Source organism: Lemur catta, chromosome 16, assembly GCF_020740605.2.
Source record: "Lemur catta isolate mLemCat1 chromosome 16, mLemCat1.pri, whole genome shotgun sequence".
In the NCBI taxonomy this organism is placed as follows: domain Eukaryota; kingdom Metazoa; phylum Chordata; class Mammalia; order Primates; family Lemuridae; genus Lemur; species Lemur catta.
The window spans coordinates 41,795,163-41,815,953 of record NC_059143.1 but is presented as its reverse complement, the minus strand read 5'-3'; positions in this window follow the sequence as shown (position 1 = coordinate 41,815,953).

Here is a 20,791-nt window from a genome sequence, read left to right as displayed (position 1 = left end):
TGCAGGTATGATTCATCTGAGACGTTTGGGATGGGGATATTAGCCCAGATTCTCTGGGTGGGCCAGAGGTAATCACACGGTTCCTCACAAAAGGCTCAATGGCAGAGAAGGAGATGTGGCCAGGGAGACAGGGTCAGAACGGGTGACGTGATGACAGAGAGAGACAGAGGTGTTGGAAACTGCCCTCCCAGCTGGAGAAAGGAGGCCATGAGCCAGGAATGCAGGCAACCTCCAGAAGCTAGAAAGAGCAAGGGAATGAATCCTGTCCTAGAGCCTCCAGAAAGAATGCAGCCCTGCTCACTCGCCTTAGACTTCCGACGTCTAGAACCTCAGAATAAGTTTGTGTTGCTTTGAGTTATAAGTTTCTGGTAATTTGTTAGAACAGCAATAAGAAACTAGCACAGGGACTGAAGAGTTAACCTCAGTTAACCTCAGAAATGTTTGGAATCTACAATGGGACCGAAAGGGAAGGGCGTTACTTAACTCAGAGAACGGCTCTGGGATGGCAGAGTTTCAGCCGGGCAGGCAGCTACATCCTCACCTACCAAGCCTGCTCCAGGGATGTTCTTCCGTGTCATGGTGCCAAGACACCCTTTATCAATGCTTTTGCTTTGGAATAGGTTTTATGTCTCTAGAAGGTTCCTTCTGCAATGCTACTGTGCTAGGAGGGTACTCGTACTGGAGCAGGAATCAGAGTTTTAGAGTCAGGACAGACACTTTAGAGTCAGGAACAGGGTTTCAAAATTCATGAGGTCCTCAGCCCAGAGGCTGGAGGCCTCATGGGGCCCTGAGCACCCTGGGCAGGTGCCAGGGTGGTGGAGGGAGCCACCGAAGCCCGTGGCTGGCCCAGCGGGGTCCTGCCCTTCAGTCCTATGAGCCTAGAGAGGTCATGTGGAGGCTCCTCTACCAAACTGTCCAAAGGAACAAGTTGCAGTAAGAAACAAAGGTGATTTTGCTTCAGATTCTTCAAAGATAGCAATATGTCAGCAGCCCCCAGAGAGGCTGAAAGTAAATGAATCAGTGCTAGAAAGTGAAGGATACCATCCGCACTGCATGGTGAAAAGGACTCCTGAACAGTATCTTCATTGATTTTTTCTGTAATTGACACAGCATCTTGGTTTGCCTTCGGGCTTCAGAGGAGAAAATGGGGAGCCCGTGTACACAGAGCTTCCTGGTGTTGGAATTTAGTAAAAACAAAAATTCCCCAGAATAAGCTTCCTTTCCTTTCCCTTCACCATTCCCCTTTGTCTCTCTGCTATCTCCCTCTTTCTGCTTCTTTCATTTCTTCCATCCTTCCTTCTCTCTCTCTCTCTCTCTCTCTCACACACACACACACACATGTACACACACATTTCCTTTTTGTTCAAAATAAGAGCTTAGACAATAGCTGACTATGACATTGAGGACCTTAGGAAAGAAAAAAATAGCACATTTCATCTTTCATGTTGGCTTAAATCTCATTTGGACAGAAGCTCGGTATTTTTCTGGAAAAATCTATCACTCCCAGTTGCCAGATCTGAGAACTGCCTTCTGGAATAGGATGCAGAGAGAAGACCTGGGCTTCCCCAGGGGCTCGCAGGGCCCACCTCACAGGAGGGGGAAGAAGTGCTCCTCGCCTGCAGGGCAGCATCCCCCGGCCCCCCGGCCTCAGCGAGCAGAGCCTGGTCCCTGCCACGCCACGCTGCTGGTTATGGATTTTGCAGCGGGGGAAAGCAGAGGTCAGTCAGATAACTTCCAGGAGAGCACCCTGCAACGGGTCCCTCTGCAGGGCAAGCCCGATAGCCGAGGTGGAGCGCTGTTCCCAGCTTGAGGCTGCCGTGATAAGGCCTGGGAGAAAGAAATCAGAGGGGAGGGCTATCTGCAGATTTATCAGTAGCTGCTGGGTCGTGCCCGAGGAAAACAGGATTTGGAGCTGGGGAAGGCAGATCGTCTGATAATGTCTCTTTGTACCAGACATGCTTGCCTAAGTGCGCTCAGAGGAATCGGAGAGCATTTCAGACATTCTAGCATAAAGAATGTTCCATTAGGACAAAAGCTAGTCTTGGCACAGAAGAGGTTCATAAATTAAAATGAACCTAAGGTTTTTTGTTTGTTTTTGTTTGTTTGTTGGTTTAGAGTTGGCTCCAAATTTGCCTTTGGGAAGCCTATTCACTCATTCAACACATATTTATAAAGTTCTTGCTATGTACCAGGCACTGCGTGTCACTTTGTGAGTACAATGGCCAGCAACAAATCTGATGGAATGTTCTCTTTCGTGAGGGACATGAACTTTGACCCACAACTCTTACAAGTAAATGTCAACTACCACTGTGGGAGGTACTTTAGGGCCACAGGATGAATAACAGAGGGGACTGGCTTGTCAAGAAGGTCAGAAAATAGTTTTCTGAGAAGAGAGTGACTCAGTGCTGGGAGCTGAAATCTGAGGGAAGAGTAGGAGTTAATAGGAATGAATCAAGTTTAATCAGGGGAAGCAAATGGAAGAGGTCTAAGAATAAGGCAGGCACGTGCAAAGGCCTAGTGGCATGATGGTCTCAAGGAACTAAAAGAAGACACAGCTGGTTGGCCAGCACCAGGAGTAGGGAGAATAGTAAGAAATGAAGTTGGAGAGTCAGGCCAGGGGCCAGGCTGGGTTAGGAATTTTGGGCTTTACCACAAAAGCATTTGACTGCTTAGTCCAGTGATCCAATAAAACAGCGGTTTGAGTCGTGTAGTCCATGGGGATGGTTAGATTTCTCACTTTCCCAGTAGCTGTGTGGTGTTGCCCTACAGGGTCCAGGCTTCTCCTTGAACAAGGGGTGGTGGGCAGAATCCAGGCATAGTGGAGCATGGAATGGCCCATTGTGTGAACCCCTTGGCAAATGTCTCTTGTTAGGAAATAGAATCTCCTTGCCAGAAACATGGATAGGGGGACACCAGAATCCCATCAGGCACTGCAAAGAGCCAGCCACTCCTTGCAGTTGCCACACTGAGGGGGGTTCTTCTCTCCTGATTCTCTCTGAGCCTGTTTGTTGTTTTCAGATGCATCTCAGCACAGCCCTGTGGGGGGAAACACCACTGTTGAGTCAAGACTCCCTCCCTCCCTGTCCTGACCCCATCGCCCCAAGGGCTTTTTCATCCTGCTCTGTTGCGGGTCCCTTAGCACCGAGCAGAGGTGGGTAGAGAAGTGTGTTGAGACAGAAGTGATCTTCTTCCCCTGTGCTAGTGACAAATCTTCATTTTAGCCTAGCTGAGCCTTTGGTTATGTATTCCAATGATATTTTCTTTCCTTCACACCCCAACCTTGCCTCAGAAGTGAGAAAACTGGTGTCAGAAGAGAGGGATGAAGAGAGTGAGTTGGGGGCACAGTGGCCAGGTCCTGCCATTCAGCCCCTCCCTCTGAGAAGCTCCACAACCGAAACTCATGGTTAAGTGTAGTCACCATAATATCTTTAATACCTCAAGCAAATCAGCAAGAAAAAAACAAACGCCCCTATTAAAAAGTGGGGAAAAGATATGAACAGAAGCTTTTCAAAACAAGAAAGACAAATGGCCAACAAACATATGTAAACATGCTCAACAACACTAATCATCAGAGAAATGCAAATTAAAACCACAATGAGATATCACCTTATCCCAGTTAGAATTGGTTTTATTAAAAAGTCCAGGCTGGGTGCGGTGGCTCACGCCTGTAATCCTAGCACTCTGGAAGGTCGAGGCGGGTGGATTGTTTGAGCTCAGGAGTTCAAGACCAGCCTGAGCAAGAGCGAGACCCCGTCTCTACTAAAACAGAAAGAAAATTAGGTGGAAAACAATAAAAAAAAAATGTCTAAGAACAATAGATGCTGGTGGGGATGCAGAGAGAAAGGAATGCTTATTCACTCTTGGTAGGACTGCAAATTAGTATGACCTCTGTGAAAAAGTATGGAGATTCCTCAAAGAACTAAAAGTAGACCTACCATTCGATCCAGCAATCCCACTATTGGGTATCTACCCAAAGGAAAAGATGCCTGCACTCGAATGTTTATTGCAGCACAATTCACAATTGCAAAGATGTGGAATCAACCCAAGTCCCCATCAATTCATCAGTGGATTAATAAAATGTGGTATGTGTATACCATGGAGTACTATTCAGCCATACAAAAAGATGAAATAATACCTTTTGCAACAATCTGGATGGGACTGGAGATCATTCTCTAAAGTATCTCAAGAATGGAAAAACAAACACCACATGTACCCACTATTAAATTGGAACTAACCAAAGAGCACACATCTGCCCAGAGGGAAGTAAAACTCATCAGAAATGACCCAGGGGAAGTGGGGTGGAAGAGACGGGAATAAACCAACCTAATATATAATATGAAAAAACCATGTGAGTGACAGGCATACGTATACCCAGGACTCAAACATTACAAAAAAGATCTGTGTAACCTAAAACATTTGTACCCCCTTGATATTTTGAAATAAAAATAATAATAAAAGAAAGTGAACAAATGAAATCAAAACCAAGAGCAGAAACCAGCTCCTAGGCCAGGCAGTCATAAAAGTTCCCACTCCGGGACATATTTATAATGATTCTGACTGGAACTCCAAAAAAGACCAGGAAAAGGCTTTTCCTAATATTGCTCAGGTTCCCTGTTGAAGCTTTGAGGCTGGAAGCCATATCCTATTTGTCTAGCATGATGCCCAGACTACAGTGGGTGCACAGGAAACCTGTAAGGAATGAATGAATTATCCAGTACTGTGTCATTATTAGGAAACTAGAGAAAGTGGGGGCCCTTGGTGCTCATTTAAGCGGCAGGGTTGGGATGCAGAGGTATTGTCTCTGTGAAGTCAGTTTTGGGGAGGGGTGATTACAGATCTGAAAGTATTTTTAAAAGCCTATTTAGCCAGAGCCTGTTTGTGTGCTGGGGTGTGAAACTCTATGAATGTATTATCAGCAGGGCCTTAGATGGGTTTGTGTGATTTGCTTTGGCCAGAAACAGGCTCCTTCTTCACATGTTCCCTGGGGACAGAGAGACCAACAGGCCCACCTGCTACTCTACTGATCCACCCTCACATCTGCAATTAATGCAGGAGATATTTTGGTCTTTAAAGGAACAGTGTCATTTTGTCCTAAAGATGCGATGTCCAAAATGGTGTATCCCTTACCCATGTGAGGCTATTAGTACTGGTACTATGGCTAGTCTGAATTCAGATGTGCTGTTGGTGTAAAATAGCCATCAGGTATTGAAGACTTATATGCACAAAAGAATATGATATGACTCATTAGTAATTTTTGTACTGATTACATGTTGAAATAATATTTTGGAAATATTAGGTTAAATAAACATTTTGAGTGATAATTTTTTTAATGTGGCTATCATAAAATTTAAAATTACATATGTGGCTCATGTTATATTTCTACTTGAGAGTGCTACTCTAAAAGATGCCCTGTCTTAGAGGCCATTCTTAGAATGCTTATAACTCGTTTAGGTCTCAAGAAGAAATGATAAGATCTGAATAAATAGGAGAATGGGATAGCCCATGAGAAAAATACTCATATCTGAAATCACAAGATGTATTTAGCAAAAGAAGGTAGACCAGTTGGCCATAAGCCCACTCCTAGCTTTTCTTTTATTTGATCTTATCCTTTGAAGATTTGGGTGTCACTTTTACTGTTATTTCAACGTGCTGGTAAAGAAAATACAATAATGACAGCTAACATTTGCTGAGAATTTGCTATGTGCTACGTGCTGTGTTACTTGCTATATATACATTATTGCATTAATGAAGCAGGCACCTGACTGCCCCCGTTTTACAAATAAGCAAGGTAGACAGGTGGCACTCAGAAGGATAAATGGGGTGGAAGTCACAGGAGGTGGAGAGTGAGACATAGGGAGCAGTCACAGGCATTGCCCTGGTTCCTGGCTTGGCAAGTAGGTGAATGCCGGGCCTGGTTGGGGGTGGCAGGAGAGACTGGTTTACTTGTTGTCCTCACAGCAGATGCCTCGCAGAATGCTCGTGTGTACCACGTGCTCTTTAAACCTTTCTGGATTCCCTCAACACCTGAGCCTTCTCTCTTTCCCCTTACTTTAGTCCTGTTCCCTTCCTTCTTCCCATCACCTCTTCCCAGGAAAGTGCCTCCATTCCATTGCTGTGTAACAGACGAGGAGTGGTCGTTAGCATCAGATGGACTCAGGTGTGGGGCCGAATCCCACCACCTACTGGCTGGGTAACTTATATAATGCAGGGGAATAACACCTCACAGGGTTGTAATGGGATTTAAGGACATTTTCATGTAATGACTCTCCAGGCATACCAAAGTTGCTTAATAAATATTAGCTAGTGTCACTATTAGTTCTTTTCTTGTGACACACCTCTGCTGGCTCTCTATTTTCCAGATCTCAGTTGCAGGGGAATGATGGCGACAAGAGGAGAGTGATTTCCGTGCTGCGGTCCACCCTGACCCCCAGCCCAGGACAATTCACTCCTTATTCCATATGTAAGCTCTTTGGGATCCGAAAAGAGCCAGTCTTTTTCAGTCTAGAAAAAGATTTTTCTGTGTGTAATTAACAAGCCTAAGTAGCTGCCCCTTGGAAGCTGGTGATCTATTTCGCATGTGCATATTGCAAACAAAAAGCAGAAGCTTTAGCCACAGTGTAGTTTTCAAATATGACCTTCCTTTGGATGCCAGTTGTCATGGCCCTCTGACAAGCCATGTACTGTAGGCACAGGGAAGCCACCATCCATGAGAGGTGGGTTGCAGCATGCTGCCTCGGACCCCAGCCTGGCGCTGGCAGACCTGGCTCTCAGGTCCAGCTCAGGCACTCAGTGTGAGGCGGCTTTGGGCAAGCCCTTTTTCCTCTCTGGGTCTCAGTGTCCTCATCCATCTAACTAGGGAGAGGGATCTTATGATCCCCCACCTTTGACGGGAACTCCAAAATCAGGGACTGTATCCTTCTTCTTTGTAGCTGGGCCCCTAGTGTCTAGCACAGTGTCTGGCATGTAGTAAGTACTCAATAAACACTTTTTACATAAGCAACTGATCCTGGGCTGTTTGAGCTGTGATCACCTGGGCAATAGATGCTGCCAATTCTAACACAGGTCTTGGGTGAGATGAGTAATGAGTGGACTCAACAGATATGTAGAGTTGCATTGGGCATGGTGAGAGGGTCTTGACAGTTTTTCGTCTTTCTGATCCATGTACAAACTCTCCCTGAATCTACATATAGCATAAAATAATAAAAGGAAGGATAACAGTAAAACTACTTAATTCAGTTAGAAACTCCTGGGTATGTTGAAAACAATTAATAGAATATACATATTCAGTATTTTTTTGTTTAGTAAAAAAAATAAAATCTACTTTACTTGGATTCAAGAGAAGGATCCCAGCAAATGCTTAGTTAATTGTGTCAGTTTGTACATACGGAGCAGCCACTATTAATATATAGGCTGCATGGTGGTTGTGGGCTGTGATTATTGGTTGGCTGACCTGAGAGAGATATTTCCTTCTCAGCAGCCTGAAGGCCCCCTTGTGTGTGTGCTGAGGAGACCTCACAGACTTTATTTGTGACGTCCATTAACTCTAATCCTCTAACTGAGCCAATGTCTGCAGACCGTCCGTGTGGCCGTGCGGTAGACAGTGACCCCGTGGAGTCTTCCGCCTCCAGGAGGAAATGATGCACACTAGCATTGGTCCAGGGAGATGCTCAGCGGACTCAGCACCTGATAAGTTGTCAATAGTAATCAATAACCTGGGGCTGAAGGTGTATCATACTCAGAGTGCAGGAGGAAGGATGCTGACCTGGACTTACGAGCTCTCTCATGGGCAGTCAAGATGGAAAAGGGACAGCAGGCTGGGCGTTGCTAGCAGAACTTTGAAGCAGACAGGCAGGTGTAACTAAACCATTGGGAGCAGATGGAACAGTGGCTTGGCCAGGGGAAGAACTGCAGAAGCCCCAAGGTCTCTCTCGTGCTCGCCCTTGCACTCTCCTTCTTGCTTCCTCTCCCTTAACTTCTCTCTTTCTCCCCCCCCCCCACACTTCCTGGTGCACAAACCAGAGTAGCGAGATGCACAGAGCATCACAAAGAAATCATACAAATTGGAGGGACATCATCCTAATAGGCTGATTTTTATCCTAACTCCTGTCTGGTATCACCTTCAATTTATGGTCTTTGTCACATTTAATCCTTTCTATTTTCTAAAATGCTTCCCTCCAAGATCCCAGGAGATGATTTCCCTGCTTCTCCCTTTCCCCGCCTTTTGGTGGGGTGAGCGGACCCAGCTCCCAGGGCGTGCTCTGGGCAGTGCGAGGACAGAGGTGGCTGCCCCAGCCGCTGCTGGCTGCAAGTGCCCCGCGCTCCTGGCGGACAGTATCATTTTGCCTAAGGCAGCTCAAGGGCTGGAGCGGCGAGGCTGTCAGAGAGACCGTCCTCTGGGGAGGCAGCAGCCACTGCAGAAGACTTCGTTCCATGTCTCTTTTGTTCTCAGTAAAATCAAGTCCCTGCATTGGGGATTAGATGGACACTTAAATGGAAAAAGTAAAGCTAGCGCTGTGTGATTTTCTGTCTAGTTACAATTCTGTAACTAGATTAGTAGGAAATGTCTGGACCTGCTAGAGGGAAGAGTGGCTTTGTGGAGCTCACACTGGCTGGAGTCTGGGGAGTAGACTTCTAGCTGGGGTGGCTCTCACATTAGCCGCCACGTGGCCCTGAGCCAGGCCTCCTGCCCCTGCTTCCTCATCGCTGAGTGAGAGGGTTGGTCCTTGCCCGCTTTTCCCATTTGCTGGCTGGATCTGAGGCCCTGGGTAGCCTTAGTAGACGTGTTGAAGACAGCAGAAGCCCTGGCAGCCCGGGGCCCTGAATGACTGTGTGGAGAAGAGTTTTGTCTCCCAGCCCTACTGCCAAATGGCCTTTATGTGAGCCAAAAATGAACTTCCATTGTGTTAAGGTGCCAATTTGTCAGGGTATTTTGTTACTATAGCCAGCATTTCCCTAATACATATTTGTATTTCCTTGATCAGTAATATTCCCTGTCCCCCAAACCCAGCTCAAATCCTACCTCTTGTCTGAAGTCCTCCTGCCCTCACTGATCTCAGTGTGCCCTGTCACCCTCATTTCCGTCGCATTGTCACACTCAGCCAGTTCCCACTTTGCTACGCATGGGCTTGTGGCACTAATTGAAGAGGACAGAGACCTCGTTCTATACTTATTCTGCATCTCCCAAAATGCCTAGCGTCAAGCCCAGCAAACAGTAGGCACTCAATCAATACTTGTTGATCGATTTGAGAGTGGCTGGAATGATCCATATCAAACTGCAAGCATCATCTGGGAGCTCACTGATTAAACAGATGAATCTTGCAACCTTTCTCGAATGCCACCAAGCCAGCCTTTGCTCCGAAGCCTGGGGACTCAGGCTTGGGGAGCCCTCCTTGCCTGCCAGGTCCTGGGGGGCTTCCCAGGATCCAAGGCGCTCCGGGGCACTCCGAAATGGACAGGGCATCCATCAAATGACCTGCTTCCCGAAGGTTATTCTTTGTTCTCTCTGATCCTTCTGCTTTAAACAAAAAATAGAAAACAAAAAAATAGCACTGTAGACCCCTCTCTCTAGGGTTCCTGTTTTCCTCTCTGCCTCTCTATGGAAGAGTAGAATAGAAGTATCTTCCAATTACTATACCTGCATTTTCACATACATATTTATGTTTTAAAGCCTCATAGAACTGTTGTGACAAGGGGCCCTGGAATCCTAGACTCAGGGCTAGGGGCCTTGAACATCAGTTAGCAGCGTGCCTTGAACTAAGCCTTTCCACCCAGGCAACGCTGCTCCCATGCTGCAGCGACTGACAGGTTAGTGACAAATTCAGCCGTACCAGGTAACTGGCATCATGGTGATCAAAGGTATCTTGGAGCCACTATACTTAGTTTTATTCATTTACTTTAATTGTTTTATTACTTCTTGTAGTGAAAGTAATATTTGTTTAATGAAAAGCTCTTTTTCATTAAACAAATATTACTTATGTATAAGCAAATAAATATCACATATGGATAAGCAAAGAAAATGAAGCAAAGAAAAATGAACATCACATGAATTTCCAGGAATGAAAGATAACCCACTATGAATATTTTGGTGTATATCCTTCTAGGCTTTTCTCAATGCCAACAGAGGCATTTCTGGTCTAATACATAGTCTACATGTATTGTTTTGTAAGTTTTTTTTTTTCTGGAGATGGGGACTTGCTCTTCGCCCAGGCTGGAGTGCAGTGATGGGATCACAGTTCACTGCAACTTCGAACTCCTGGACTCAAGCAATCCTCCTGCCTCAGCCCTCCGAGTAGCTGGGACTACAGTCACATGCATCCATGCCCAGCCAGTTTTTAAATTTTTTGCTAGAGATGAGGTCTTGCTGCCCAGGCTGGTCTCAAACTCCTGGCCTCAAGTAACCCTCCTGCCTCCCAAAGTGCTGGGATTATAAACCTGTCACCATGCCCAGCCTGTAAATTAGCTTTTACTTGACACTTTTATATGTTAAATATAAACATTATCATTTTTAATGACTTCATGTTGTTCCGTTTTATAGAAAGGTACCATAGTCCAGAAAACTATTATTGCCTATCGTTGGATATTTAAGTGTTTTTCTGTTTGTTTTGTTTTGCTGTTATATTTTAAAGTTGTATGATACCTATGACCAGGGAGGGGACATCAATTTATCCCCCACCAGCATTTCAGCTGGTTTGAAGTTTATTCAGTGAAATGTGTGTGTGTGTGTGTGTGTGTGTGTGTGTGTGTGTGTGCGTGTCTGTATGTATGTGTATGCAGACGGGGAGAGGTGGGCTGGGGAGAAAGAATTTAAATAGTTAATGTAATTTTAAAGTTGTGTGTCTTAATTCAATCTGCTCTGGTTGAAATTCTGCTGTTCTTTAAAACAGACTTGTGGGTTTAGATCCAGGTTTTATCTGATCACAAGGCTGCAGCACCTCTTACCTTGTACACTTGCATGCGTGGAAAGGAACTGGGTTTGTTTTCAGCATAATTCAAAGGGGCAAAAGCAGTGTATTCTGGCAAACTGTGTGTGTTGTGGTGTGCAGTGGTGTGTGTGTGTGTGTGTGCGTGTGTACATATTCATCCTGTGGTTTCTGGCCCCTTGAGCCAAGGCCTCGTTGTTTCAAAAGGAAAAAAAGAAGAATTCTGCTTTTGAGAGGCTCAGGGGAAAGAAAAAGCAAGGTGAGGTGCAGGGGACATTTATCTTGCCAGGGAGGATATTGGAGCAGGGAAGAGCTGCATTAGGGAAACTGGCTTTTTGGTGTGTGCAGATGTATTAAAATTCTTCTACTTAATGTGTCAAAAATCTTTTTTCATAGTAAAAAATAGAAACCATTAATCTCTCCCCCCACCCCTCACTGTGCTCCATTTTCTTGTCTGCCTTCCAACTCCCACGCTGCCTGGCTTGCTGTGGGACGCTGCGAGGGTCAGGCCACACCTGCCATGGGCACGGACGCTTCCCTGCAGGGAGCAACTTCTGCCTGCGGACCAGACCCTTGGTGCCACCTAAGGTCACATGTCCTGATTTGCTTGGCCCCTGAGGAAGGAAGGGAGTTGGCTTACTCATGAGTCTCTGAGCAAGACTGCTCCTGAAAGCAGGGCACTGGCTGTCTGGGGGAGAAGCACAGAGGTTGCAGCTCCTGTCAAACCCTGTCCTGGCCAGTCCCGTCAGCTCTTCAGATTATGGGTTCGGGACAGTGTCATGCAGGGGAAAGGGAGCTGGAGTTGATTCGGGAATTCTGGCTCTGCCAATGACCAGCAGGGTGACTTTGCCCAAGTCATTTATCCTTCCTGAACTTCAGAGTCCTAATATGCTAAATGGTGGTGACAGGGTCGTTTGTGGAGATCTGGTGGGCTAATCCTTCCAGACCCACTGACTCTGTGATACGTCTTACCTGAATTGTCAGGTAGAAGTTGTCTCTCCCATCATTCCCTCCTTGGTACTCTCACAGCACAGCATCTACACAGTTCTCACGACACTGGTGGATGACAGTTTACGTGGTTTGTATTCTCTGTGGGACTATTGCTCCAGTTAGGGTAATGTTCGTGGCCATGACCCTTAAAACCCCCAAGTTTTAGAGCCTTAACTCAATAGAAGTATATTTATTAATCTCTTGGTTGATGGGCACCTCCAGGTAGAAATTCAGAGACCTAGGTTCTTTCTATCTTGTGGCTCTGTCCTGCCCTAGATGCTTGGAGTTGTGTATATGCAGCCAAAACTGTGGATGAATGTGCGGAGGTGACACTAATGCTTCTGAACTATCTTGGCTTACCAGTTACTTCTGCTCACATTTCGCTGGTAACAAAGTTATGTAATTGCACCTAAATGCAAAGGAGGCCACATATTAATACTAGTCCTTAGACAAAAGGAGAACTATGAACATTTGGTGGACAGTTTGCGGTCCCTTCCACAGCTAAGATCCCTGGGAGGGCGAGGCATTGTGCTCCCTCTGTCTCAGCACTGTATGTAGTTCCTGACACAGATGTTGAACACAGGGGACTTGCATCCTCTGTGTATTTTGTTTCTGTAAATTTAGCCACACAAAGAAAGCGAGAGAAAGAAAACAATCTCAATAGCGCCTGCAATTCTGCCTGCCAATCCCAGGCCATGGGTGTATGTCTAGAACAGTGGTCTGCAAACAACAGCCCCTGGGCCAAACCCTGCCCACTGCCCTCCTTTGTAAATGAAGTTTCACTGGGACATGGCCATGCCCATTTGTTGACTTACTGTCCATGGCTGCTTTCGTGTTACAATGGCAGAGCTGAGCACTTGTGACAAAGACCAGAAAGCCTAAAATGTTTGCTTTCTGGCCCTCTTCAGAAAAAGCTGGCTGACCCCTGCTCTAGCAAGACGGCAGGAGATGGGAGACTTGACTTGCTGTTCTTTTGTCAGTCTGTTTGCTCACCCGCTGAGAGCGTGCATCTTGTCCTGAGTGTGATTATCAGCCTAGTGTTTAAAGATACATGTTTATAACACTACGTGGTGTCCAGACGCACGCCAACCACTTTGTGAATGATCAGATCATGTGCACCATACAATTGTTTAAGGAATTTGTAAGGGCAATGTTTATCTTACACACTTTCTTCACAGTCTATTGCTCCTTATGAAATGTAACTCCGCTGTAATGGGTATTGAATGAATGCAGTAAGTGGCTATGCCAACCCTTTGAAAAGTTAAAAGGACCTTACAAAGCACAGTATTACTATTACTTTTGTTTCTAACTTATATTTCAAGAGACAGACACCCCCTATCTGAATCCAAGGAGGATAACCTCTCACCTTGTAGATTACTTGTATACAAGGGCTTTCTCTGCCACTATTGTGAATTGCTCAAGAGCAAATCTCTCTCACCTCCAACCCAGGCCAAATGGACTTGGTGGTTAAGCTTCTTCCTTCTTTGAGTAGGACAATTCTGGGATGTGTTCTACACACTGTCCCAGAGGTCCTTGAAGGCATTGAGCCCCAATTTCCCACAGTAGCAACCTGGGCATCAATGTACCTTATTGACACTCTTTCCTTCCTTTGCTCAATTTCCCACCCACCCAACCTTCCAAATAAACTCCATGTACAAAAATCCTTGTCTCAGGGACTGCTTCTAGGGGAACTCAAACTAAAACAGCCTTTTTTTTTTTTTTATTTTGGGGTGGTTTCATTTATTTTGTTGCCCAAACTAACCGTTGAACATAGACTCTTATTCATAAGACATAAAAAAGGAAAATGAAAGAAAAAGTTGAAAATTTTTCCAGTGTCAGACTTTCTCAGCCTTGAAATTTGCATGGGAAGAAACCAGAAAAAGAAATATGTAGGGAGAAAAAGATTATAGAATCAGAAATCCCCAAGTTTGGGAGCATCTATGAAGCATATCTGTGTTAACAATATAGTCTCGAGAATTACAAAAACAATTCTTCTGATGAGACAATTAGACTTCCCATAAAAATAATCAATCAACATAAATTTTAAAAATTATCACAGGTAGTTCTGATGCAAAGCCAGGACTAAGATCTGCTGCTCTATTTGTTTAAGTTTATGACATTAAAATGACATTATGATAGCAACTATTTCTGTGAGGCAGGCATTGTGCTAAGTTCTTTGCATGTGCTATCTCCTCTAATTCTGACACCAACTTGTAAAGCAGGATTTTTGTTGTTGTTGTTGTTGTTATCTACAATTTGTAGATGATGGGTTTGTGCTGAGAGAAGTTAAGAAACTTGTCTGAGACTACAAAAACTGTCTCTTGCTTTGTAACTGAAATTCAGGCTGAAATTCAGCCTCCTGCCGTTCTCAGGTACCATGTGTTTGTGTGCTTTATCTCTTTCTTGGTCAAATTTGCCAAAGGTTGATCTCATCACAGGACCAGTTTCATTTTTATTGATTAATTTATAATTTCTTTGTAAATTATTTTTCTTCTACTTTCCTTGGATTATTGTTAATTTTTTGCACTTTCTGGTTTGAAAGTTGAGTCATTTAACTTCAATATTTCTTTCATGCCAATAAACTTGTTTATTGCTATTCATTGGCTTCTGAGTACCACTTGGCTGCATCCAGTAAGTTTTGCCATGTAATGCTCTTGTTAAGTTATAAACAGTTTATAATTTGCTAGTGTTTCTTCTTGAACTTGGGAGCTATTTGAAAATCTGCTTGATTTCAGATGCAGATTTTTTGTGTGGTTATATTTTTGTTGTAGATTTCCAACTGTATTACACTGTGGTTAGTGAATACTCTACATAATAACAACTTTTCCTTTTTGGTCTCTTAACAGAACAAGACAGGTTCTAGAATTTCCATCTAGTTGGAAGGGAATACTGCACTTCTATTGGCTTGATAGCTTTTACCTAAAATTGGAAGAAATGTCAAGTATCCGTGTTAAAGAATGGAAGGGGTAGCTGAGGAGGATTACGAGAAAACTAAAACCCTTCTCCTTACTCCCAAGCTTGCTACTGGTACAGACCTTTAAAAATAATCTTTCTATCCCCTCTCCATATTTTGTATTTTCTAGCTTAGTGACTTGGTCAAAACAAATCTTCAATATATGTTGACTTGAGTAGTTACACCCATCATAAAATAATTAGCATTATGTACTGATATAAGCAGCATCAGCAGTGAGAGCAAGAAGAATTAGAGATGAAATCAGGGTGACCAGGTGTTAACAGAGTGCCATGAGGGAGGAAGTGAGGATTGAACAGGGTCCTGCAGGCAAGATGAGGCAGAGCGGCATGGAGGGGCAGGGTGTTTCCAACACAGAGGGAAGCACCATCCTCAACCTGCTGGGAGGGAGCAAATAGTGTTCATCTGCATGAGTGCAGAAATGTACCAAGTAGAGTTTGAATGCAGCAAAGAATTCATGCTATAGAATGATGGGAAATCTAAGTGATTGAGCAGGATAGGGCCAGCATATTTAGGGATTTTAAATTTAGACTTAAGTTCATTTCATATGGGAAGCAGGAGTAGGAGAGGCTGGATCAGTGTGTTAGGAGGTTAATCCGTTGGTGATGGGCAAGGTAAGTTAGAAAGGAGAGGACGGAGTGGTAACAAAGATGGTGGCCTAAGTCTGGGGGACATTCTGAAGGAAGCATTGCTAGGACAGGGGGACTCATTGAATGTGGGGTTGAGAAAAGGAGGAGGCAAAGATGACTCCCTGGTTTCTAGTCTGGCAGGCGGGGAGGTGGTAATGGCATTCAAGACACAGGGGAGTAGGTTTGAAGGAAAGAGCATGGGTTTGGTTTTAGGTATGTTGAGGTTGAGAATATCTGAGAGGAAAGGTCTGAAAGTCATCAGACTGTAGGACAGAGGTATTAGAAAGGTTGCAGAGAAAGTCACAGAAACTAGGGAGAGAAATTTCTAGGAAGCACGTGTGCATGTGTATGCATATAAGTGTGCATGTGCATACATGTGTATATGCCTATGTGTGTGCACCTGTGTGTCTGTGTAGAGGGAAGGGTCAGGAGGAGTTGTCAGCTGTGTCAAATGCTGCACAGAAATGAGAGCAGGGTGGTTAGACAAAGCACTTGAGATCTGACCTTAAGGAATACAGTTTCAGTTAATGCGATGGTGACAGACAATCAGATTGATCAGGTTGCAAAGATTTAGGGGAGAAGGGGCAGCACATCAGGCGAGGTGAGGGGCCCAAAGGGCACAAGTCACGTTACTATGTCTGAACACCCCCTCCTTTAATTTCTCCAGCAGCTTTAGACAAAGATCTTAGGCATGGAAGTGCCCTTGGAGAGTGAGGTGCTGGGGGAGGCTGTGCCTGCAGAGTGCCTGCCCCAGAAACCAGGGGGAGCTTCAAGACGTTGACGTGGAGCTCACTGGATCCATGGCAGAAAACAGAGGGCTCTAGGCCACTGAGAAATTGGGATTAGAGGAGAAACGGAAGCCACTGAAGTCTTCCAGGTTGGTGAAAAATGCATCTCAGCAGCAGTGAAAGCCGTGAAGGAGCCCAGCAGGGGTGGAGGTGCAGGGTGTGGACTTTGCTGAGCAGTTGGTAAAAGCTGGTGGGCTCAGGGCACCTTCTCCTTGGAGAAGGCGGTGGGTGTGAAGGTGAGGCCGCCCTTCCCTGGGGCAATAAAGGGTGTGGGGGTTTGGGGGTTTCCATGGTGATCAGAAGTGACCTGTGCATGCCTCCGTAGTTTCCACTTGTGCAGTTTTCTTTCTTGGGAGGCCTTGTTGGGGCAAGAAAAAGCCCCTCATTTTGATGGGCCTGGAAGTCCACACTCTTCTTTCAGGTCAAACTCAGCACAGGCATGAGACTTATTAGCTGTACCTCCGCTCAGAGAGGAAACCTCACAGGACTCAATATTTATAGCTCAGGAAACCTAGGGCTCTTCTAGAGGGAATAAGTTGCATAATGTCAAGTCTCTGGCGGGTTTTGAGGTTTTTAAGAAAAGTAGGTCTTCACTCCTTTCTGCCGAGCTGCTGGGATGCACCCAGGCCTGTCTGTTATACATGTCGGTGCATGTGGCAGACAAAAGCATGCTGTCTGCGGGTGGCAGGTCTTGGCTTCAGATCTAGCTAGGCGCACTTAGGTAAACTATTTACCCTCTCTGGGCCTCAGTTTTCCTCATCTGTATAATAATGGGTGTAGCAGCCGTGTGGAAAAGTACCTATCAGACAGAGCCTTTCAAGTTCAAGTTCTCTGTGAGTCACGAATGAAGCCAGTATCACCAAGTGAGGAGGGGGATGAAGCAGCCCATCCTTTCTAGGGGAGCACCTGGCCTGCCTTAGGGGATGTCCAGGCCCATTTCTGCCATTGTCAGTGGCAAGTCACAACCACCTGGCCCCCCACCCAGGCCTCTCTGTGTGACTTAAAAATAGATGGAGCAAACTACTGCTTAGAAATGCACAGGGAGTGCCGTGGGGTCTTTCTGTAAGGGACAAAAAGCACAGGATTTAGGAGTCTGGCAGAATCAGCCCTCCAAGTTTCCATGGGACAAGAGCCATATAAATGCTGTGAATCCTTGCATCGGGAGATTGGGCCCATCATTCCCTATATGGAAAGAGGCCCCTGTGCTTCTTAGGGGAGGCATTTTGAACGTCATTGGCCCCCCAACCACAATAGATGGGTGGGATATTGATGCCAAAGCAATAGCTTTGGATTTTACTCTTTCATCTGGAGATTTTTTTCTGCTGGAAAATTCCACCAAGTACTGGTGTGCTACACAGCTTGCGTGTCTACATGGGGGTGGCAGTGGGGAGTGTACGTGTTGAAAGAGGATGCTCTCTCCAACCGCATCTCTCGAGCCCTTCCCTCTCTACCATGGGATCATGCTAAACATGGGAGGGAAACCTCCCCAGGTCCTGATCCCTTTCGTCTACCACCCTTGTTCTTTCCTCCCCTTTGTTGACAAACTGCTTGAGAGCCTTGCTCATGGTCTCTAGTTCTTTACCTCACTTTCACACCTCACCTGCTCCTGGTTTCCACCTGCGTCACCCCACAGAAACCTTTCTCCCTGAAGTCTCCGTGTAGCTCAGTGCAACACACGCCTCTCCTCCTCTCACTTAACCCCTCAGCAACACTGAGCGCAGCGAGCCTGCACTGAATCACACCTTCCCCATCACAATAGGCTGTTGTCTTCTGTCCCCTTGTCTCAGTCATCCTCCTCTATCCAGCCACCCAATAGTATTGCTCAGAAGGACCCCAGGCTCTCATTCCTGGCTCACCTTATGCCCCCTCCCTGGGCAATGCCATTTCTACCCCGGCTCTGCAAACCCTCTGACTGCTGCTGACACCTAGATCTGAACCCCAGCATGGCCACCTCTTGGGGTCAGAATGGCTTTTTATTTCTCATGCCAGTCCCCCATGAAGGTCAGGAAACATACGCGGTTCTTTATAAAATTAATGACTCTTTTTTCTGTTCCAGCTAGCAGAATCGAGAGGGTACTTTTAATCAAGATAATCCAATCTCTTATGTTAGGAAAAAGCTTGGCTCTATTCTGAAGACCATGATCTAGTTGGAAAGGCAAAATATATGTATGTGAAAGGAATACATCCCAAGGCAACCTGTTAGGAGTGGCTGTGAGCAACATTGTGGCAAAAATAACTGAATCTGACTAAATGAGGTGTTGGAGTCCTTCCCTTTGCACAAAGATGTCTATTAGAAAGAGAACCCGGCATTCTGTAGGAGTCTATCAGAAATTAACACCATCATCGGCTCTCATCAAAATAGCACATGAACAGCACATTTAAAAGCTATTTAGCAGAAACATTCAATATTGCATGCGAGGTTTGAAGATGCCCACTTTGAAATTGTTCCTTTTAATCACAGACTGGAAGCAGGAAGATGTAGGAAAAATTATTCTTGCCTCAAATTAATTAGGATTCTCTCTGGTTGAAAGCTTTTTCAATGAAAGAAAATGAAAAATAATTAATGCTGCATAAAAGATGGTGATGGAAGAGGGTTACATGTCAATGCAATGATGATTTAAACCACTCGAAGCTTGCAAAGTGTCTGAGGCTTTCTTTGGTGACGTTGGTCATGGCGACCCATTCAGGAAGAGGATTCCTTTTACTCCTTAGTTAGTGATATGGGGGCCTGTTAGAAGGAGCAGAAGCAACGAGATAGTCACAGATTCCAATTTGCTTAAAGGTGGATTCTGGGAACAAAAGCTGGCCCAGGACAAACCTGAGCCAATGGAAGCTTCTTGCATCTGTTCCTTCCCAGGTTGTCCCCCTACTATGCCCTGTTTTCAAATAGCTGGGGGGTTCTGGTCCCACTGAGGAATCTTATTTATACCTGACTAAGCCCCCACACCTTCCCTCAACCCTCTTTCCTCCATCACAGAACATCTGACCAACATCCCATCATCTCAAGGCCTTCCTCGTCCCTAGTTGTCTGTGTTATGTGTTACCTCTAGGGAAACTGGTTTTTATTTGAACAGTGACCTTCTGCAGGTAAGAATGCAACCCAGAGGAATAGCCTACAGGGAGAAGTTTCAGGCACTGTCCCCCATAATGATGGCACAAGCGGGTGTTGGCTTTGAAGTAGAACAATCTTGATTCAACATGGGAAGTCCTGCTACCTCCTAGCTGGGAGTCCTTGGGTGTATTGCTGAATGCTCTGAGCTTTGGTTTCTTCACCTATGAAGGACAGATTGTGTTCTCTATTTCTCAGGGTTGAAAGGATAAGCCACAGTGGATGTCATGAGCTCAGCCTGGTGCCTGGAACAAAGTAGATTCTTCTAAAAAAAATTAATTTAAAAGCCAGTCAAATTTAGCAGTGCAAAGTAGATTTTCTATTCTGTTTGCTCATGGCTGTTTTCAGGATCTACCTTGCACCTGGCACAGAGTGGGTGTCCAATAAATATTTATTAAACGTAAAAATCACTATTGAGGTGAAGAGCTATGAGGTTTTATTCATGCTTTAGAATAGCGACTCTGTGCAAAGGGGTGAAAGAAAAGCAGTGACATCTCCACGGTGGTGCACATTAGGTGTTAGTTGCCAGAACACTCCTTCTCACCTGACCACGGAAGTCCTTCTTGAGCAGAACCTGCTCCTTTTTGCCCCAATACCCATGTCTCTGGCCCAGTTATTGGTACAGAGTTGGGTGTGTCCCTCAAGCTAAGCCAATGAGAACCTTCCCTGGGACTTTTCTGCCAGAGATATGGCAGCTCCTGTCTATTTCCACTGGCATCGTTCAGCAAGGGGGATGTGAGTTTGGAGTTTACCAGCCATTACCTTGCACAGCACAGTAGGCAGACCGAAGTCAAGCAGCCACACACAGAGCTGAGAGAGGGAGAAACTGAGCCCTGACAACATCACTTGTGGCCCCAGATCCAGCTGTGCCTGCAAGTCTCCATTATGCAAGTTGTTAAGTTCCCCTCTTTAGCTGAAGTCACTGGGAGGTAGAGATTTGTCCCATGTAACCATGGCAGTCTGGACTAGTACAATCAATTAGGGGATGATTTCAAAAGTCTCCACGACTGCTACAACTTGACAGCAAGATAAGAGAGACTTTGAAATGTACTGCAGAGGCACTTGACTGGCTATTTAACTAAGGAGCTCTGTCTTAACCAAAAGTCTTAGTAAACCTAAAAGTGTCTTCATACATACTATGTGCCTATTTTCATTTTGCACCATAAATGTAGTGCCAGGGACACAGCATACATGTGGTGTGATGAGATGGCAAGGGTTATCTCTTGTGGGTGGTTGTTGTTATTCCTGCCATTCCTTTACTTACCCCTCCCTGGTTTCCATCTCCATCTTCCTTAGATTTAAACTTCCAAGGGCTCAGGTTCTGACATGAGCCATGTATCTCCCCTGTGTTCCCTAGACAAAGAGATGGAAACTTTTAGAGTGGA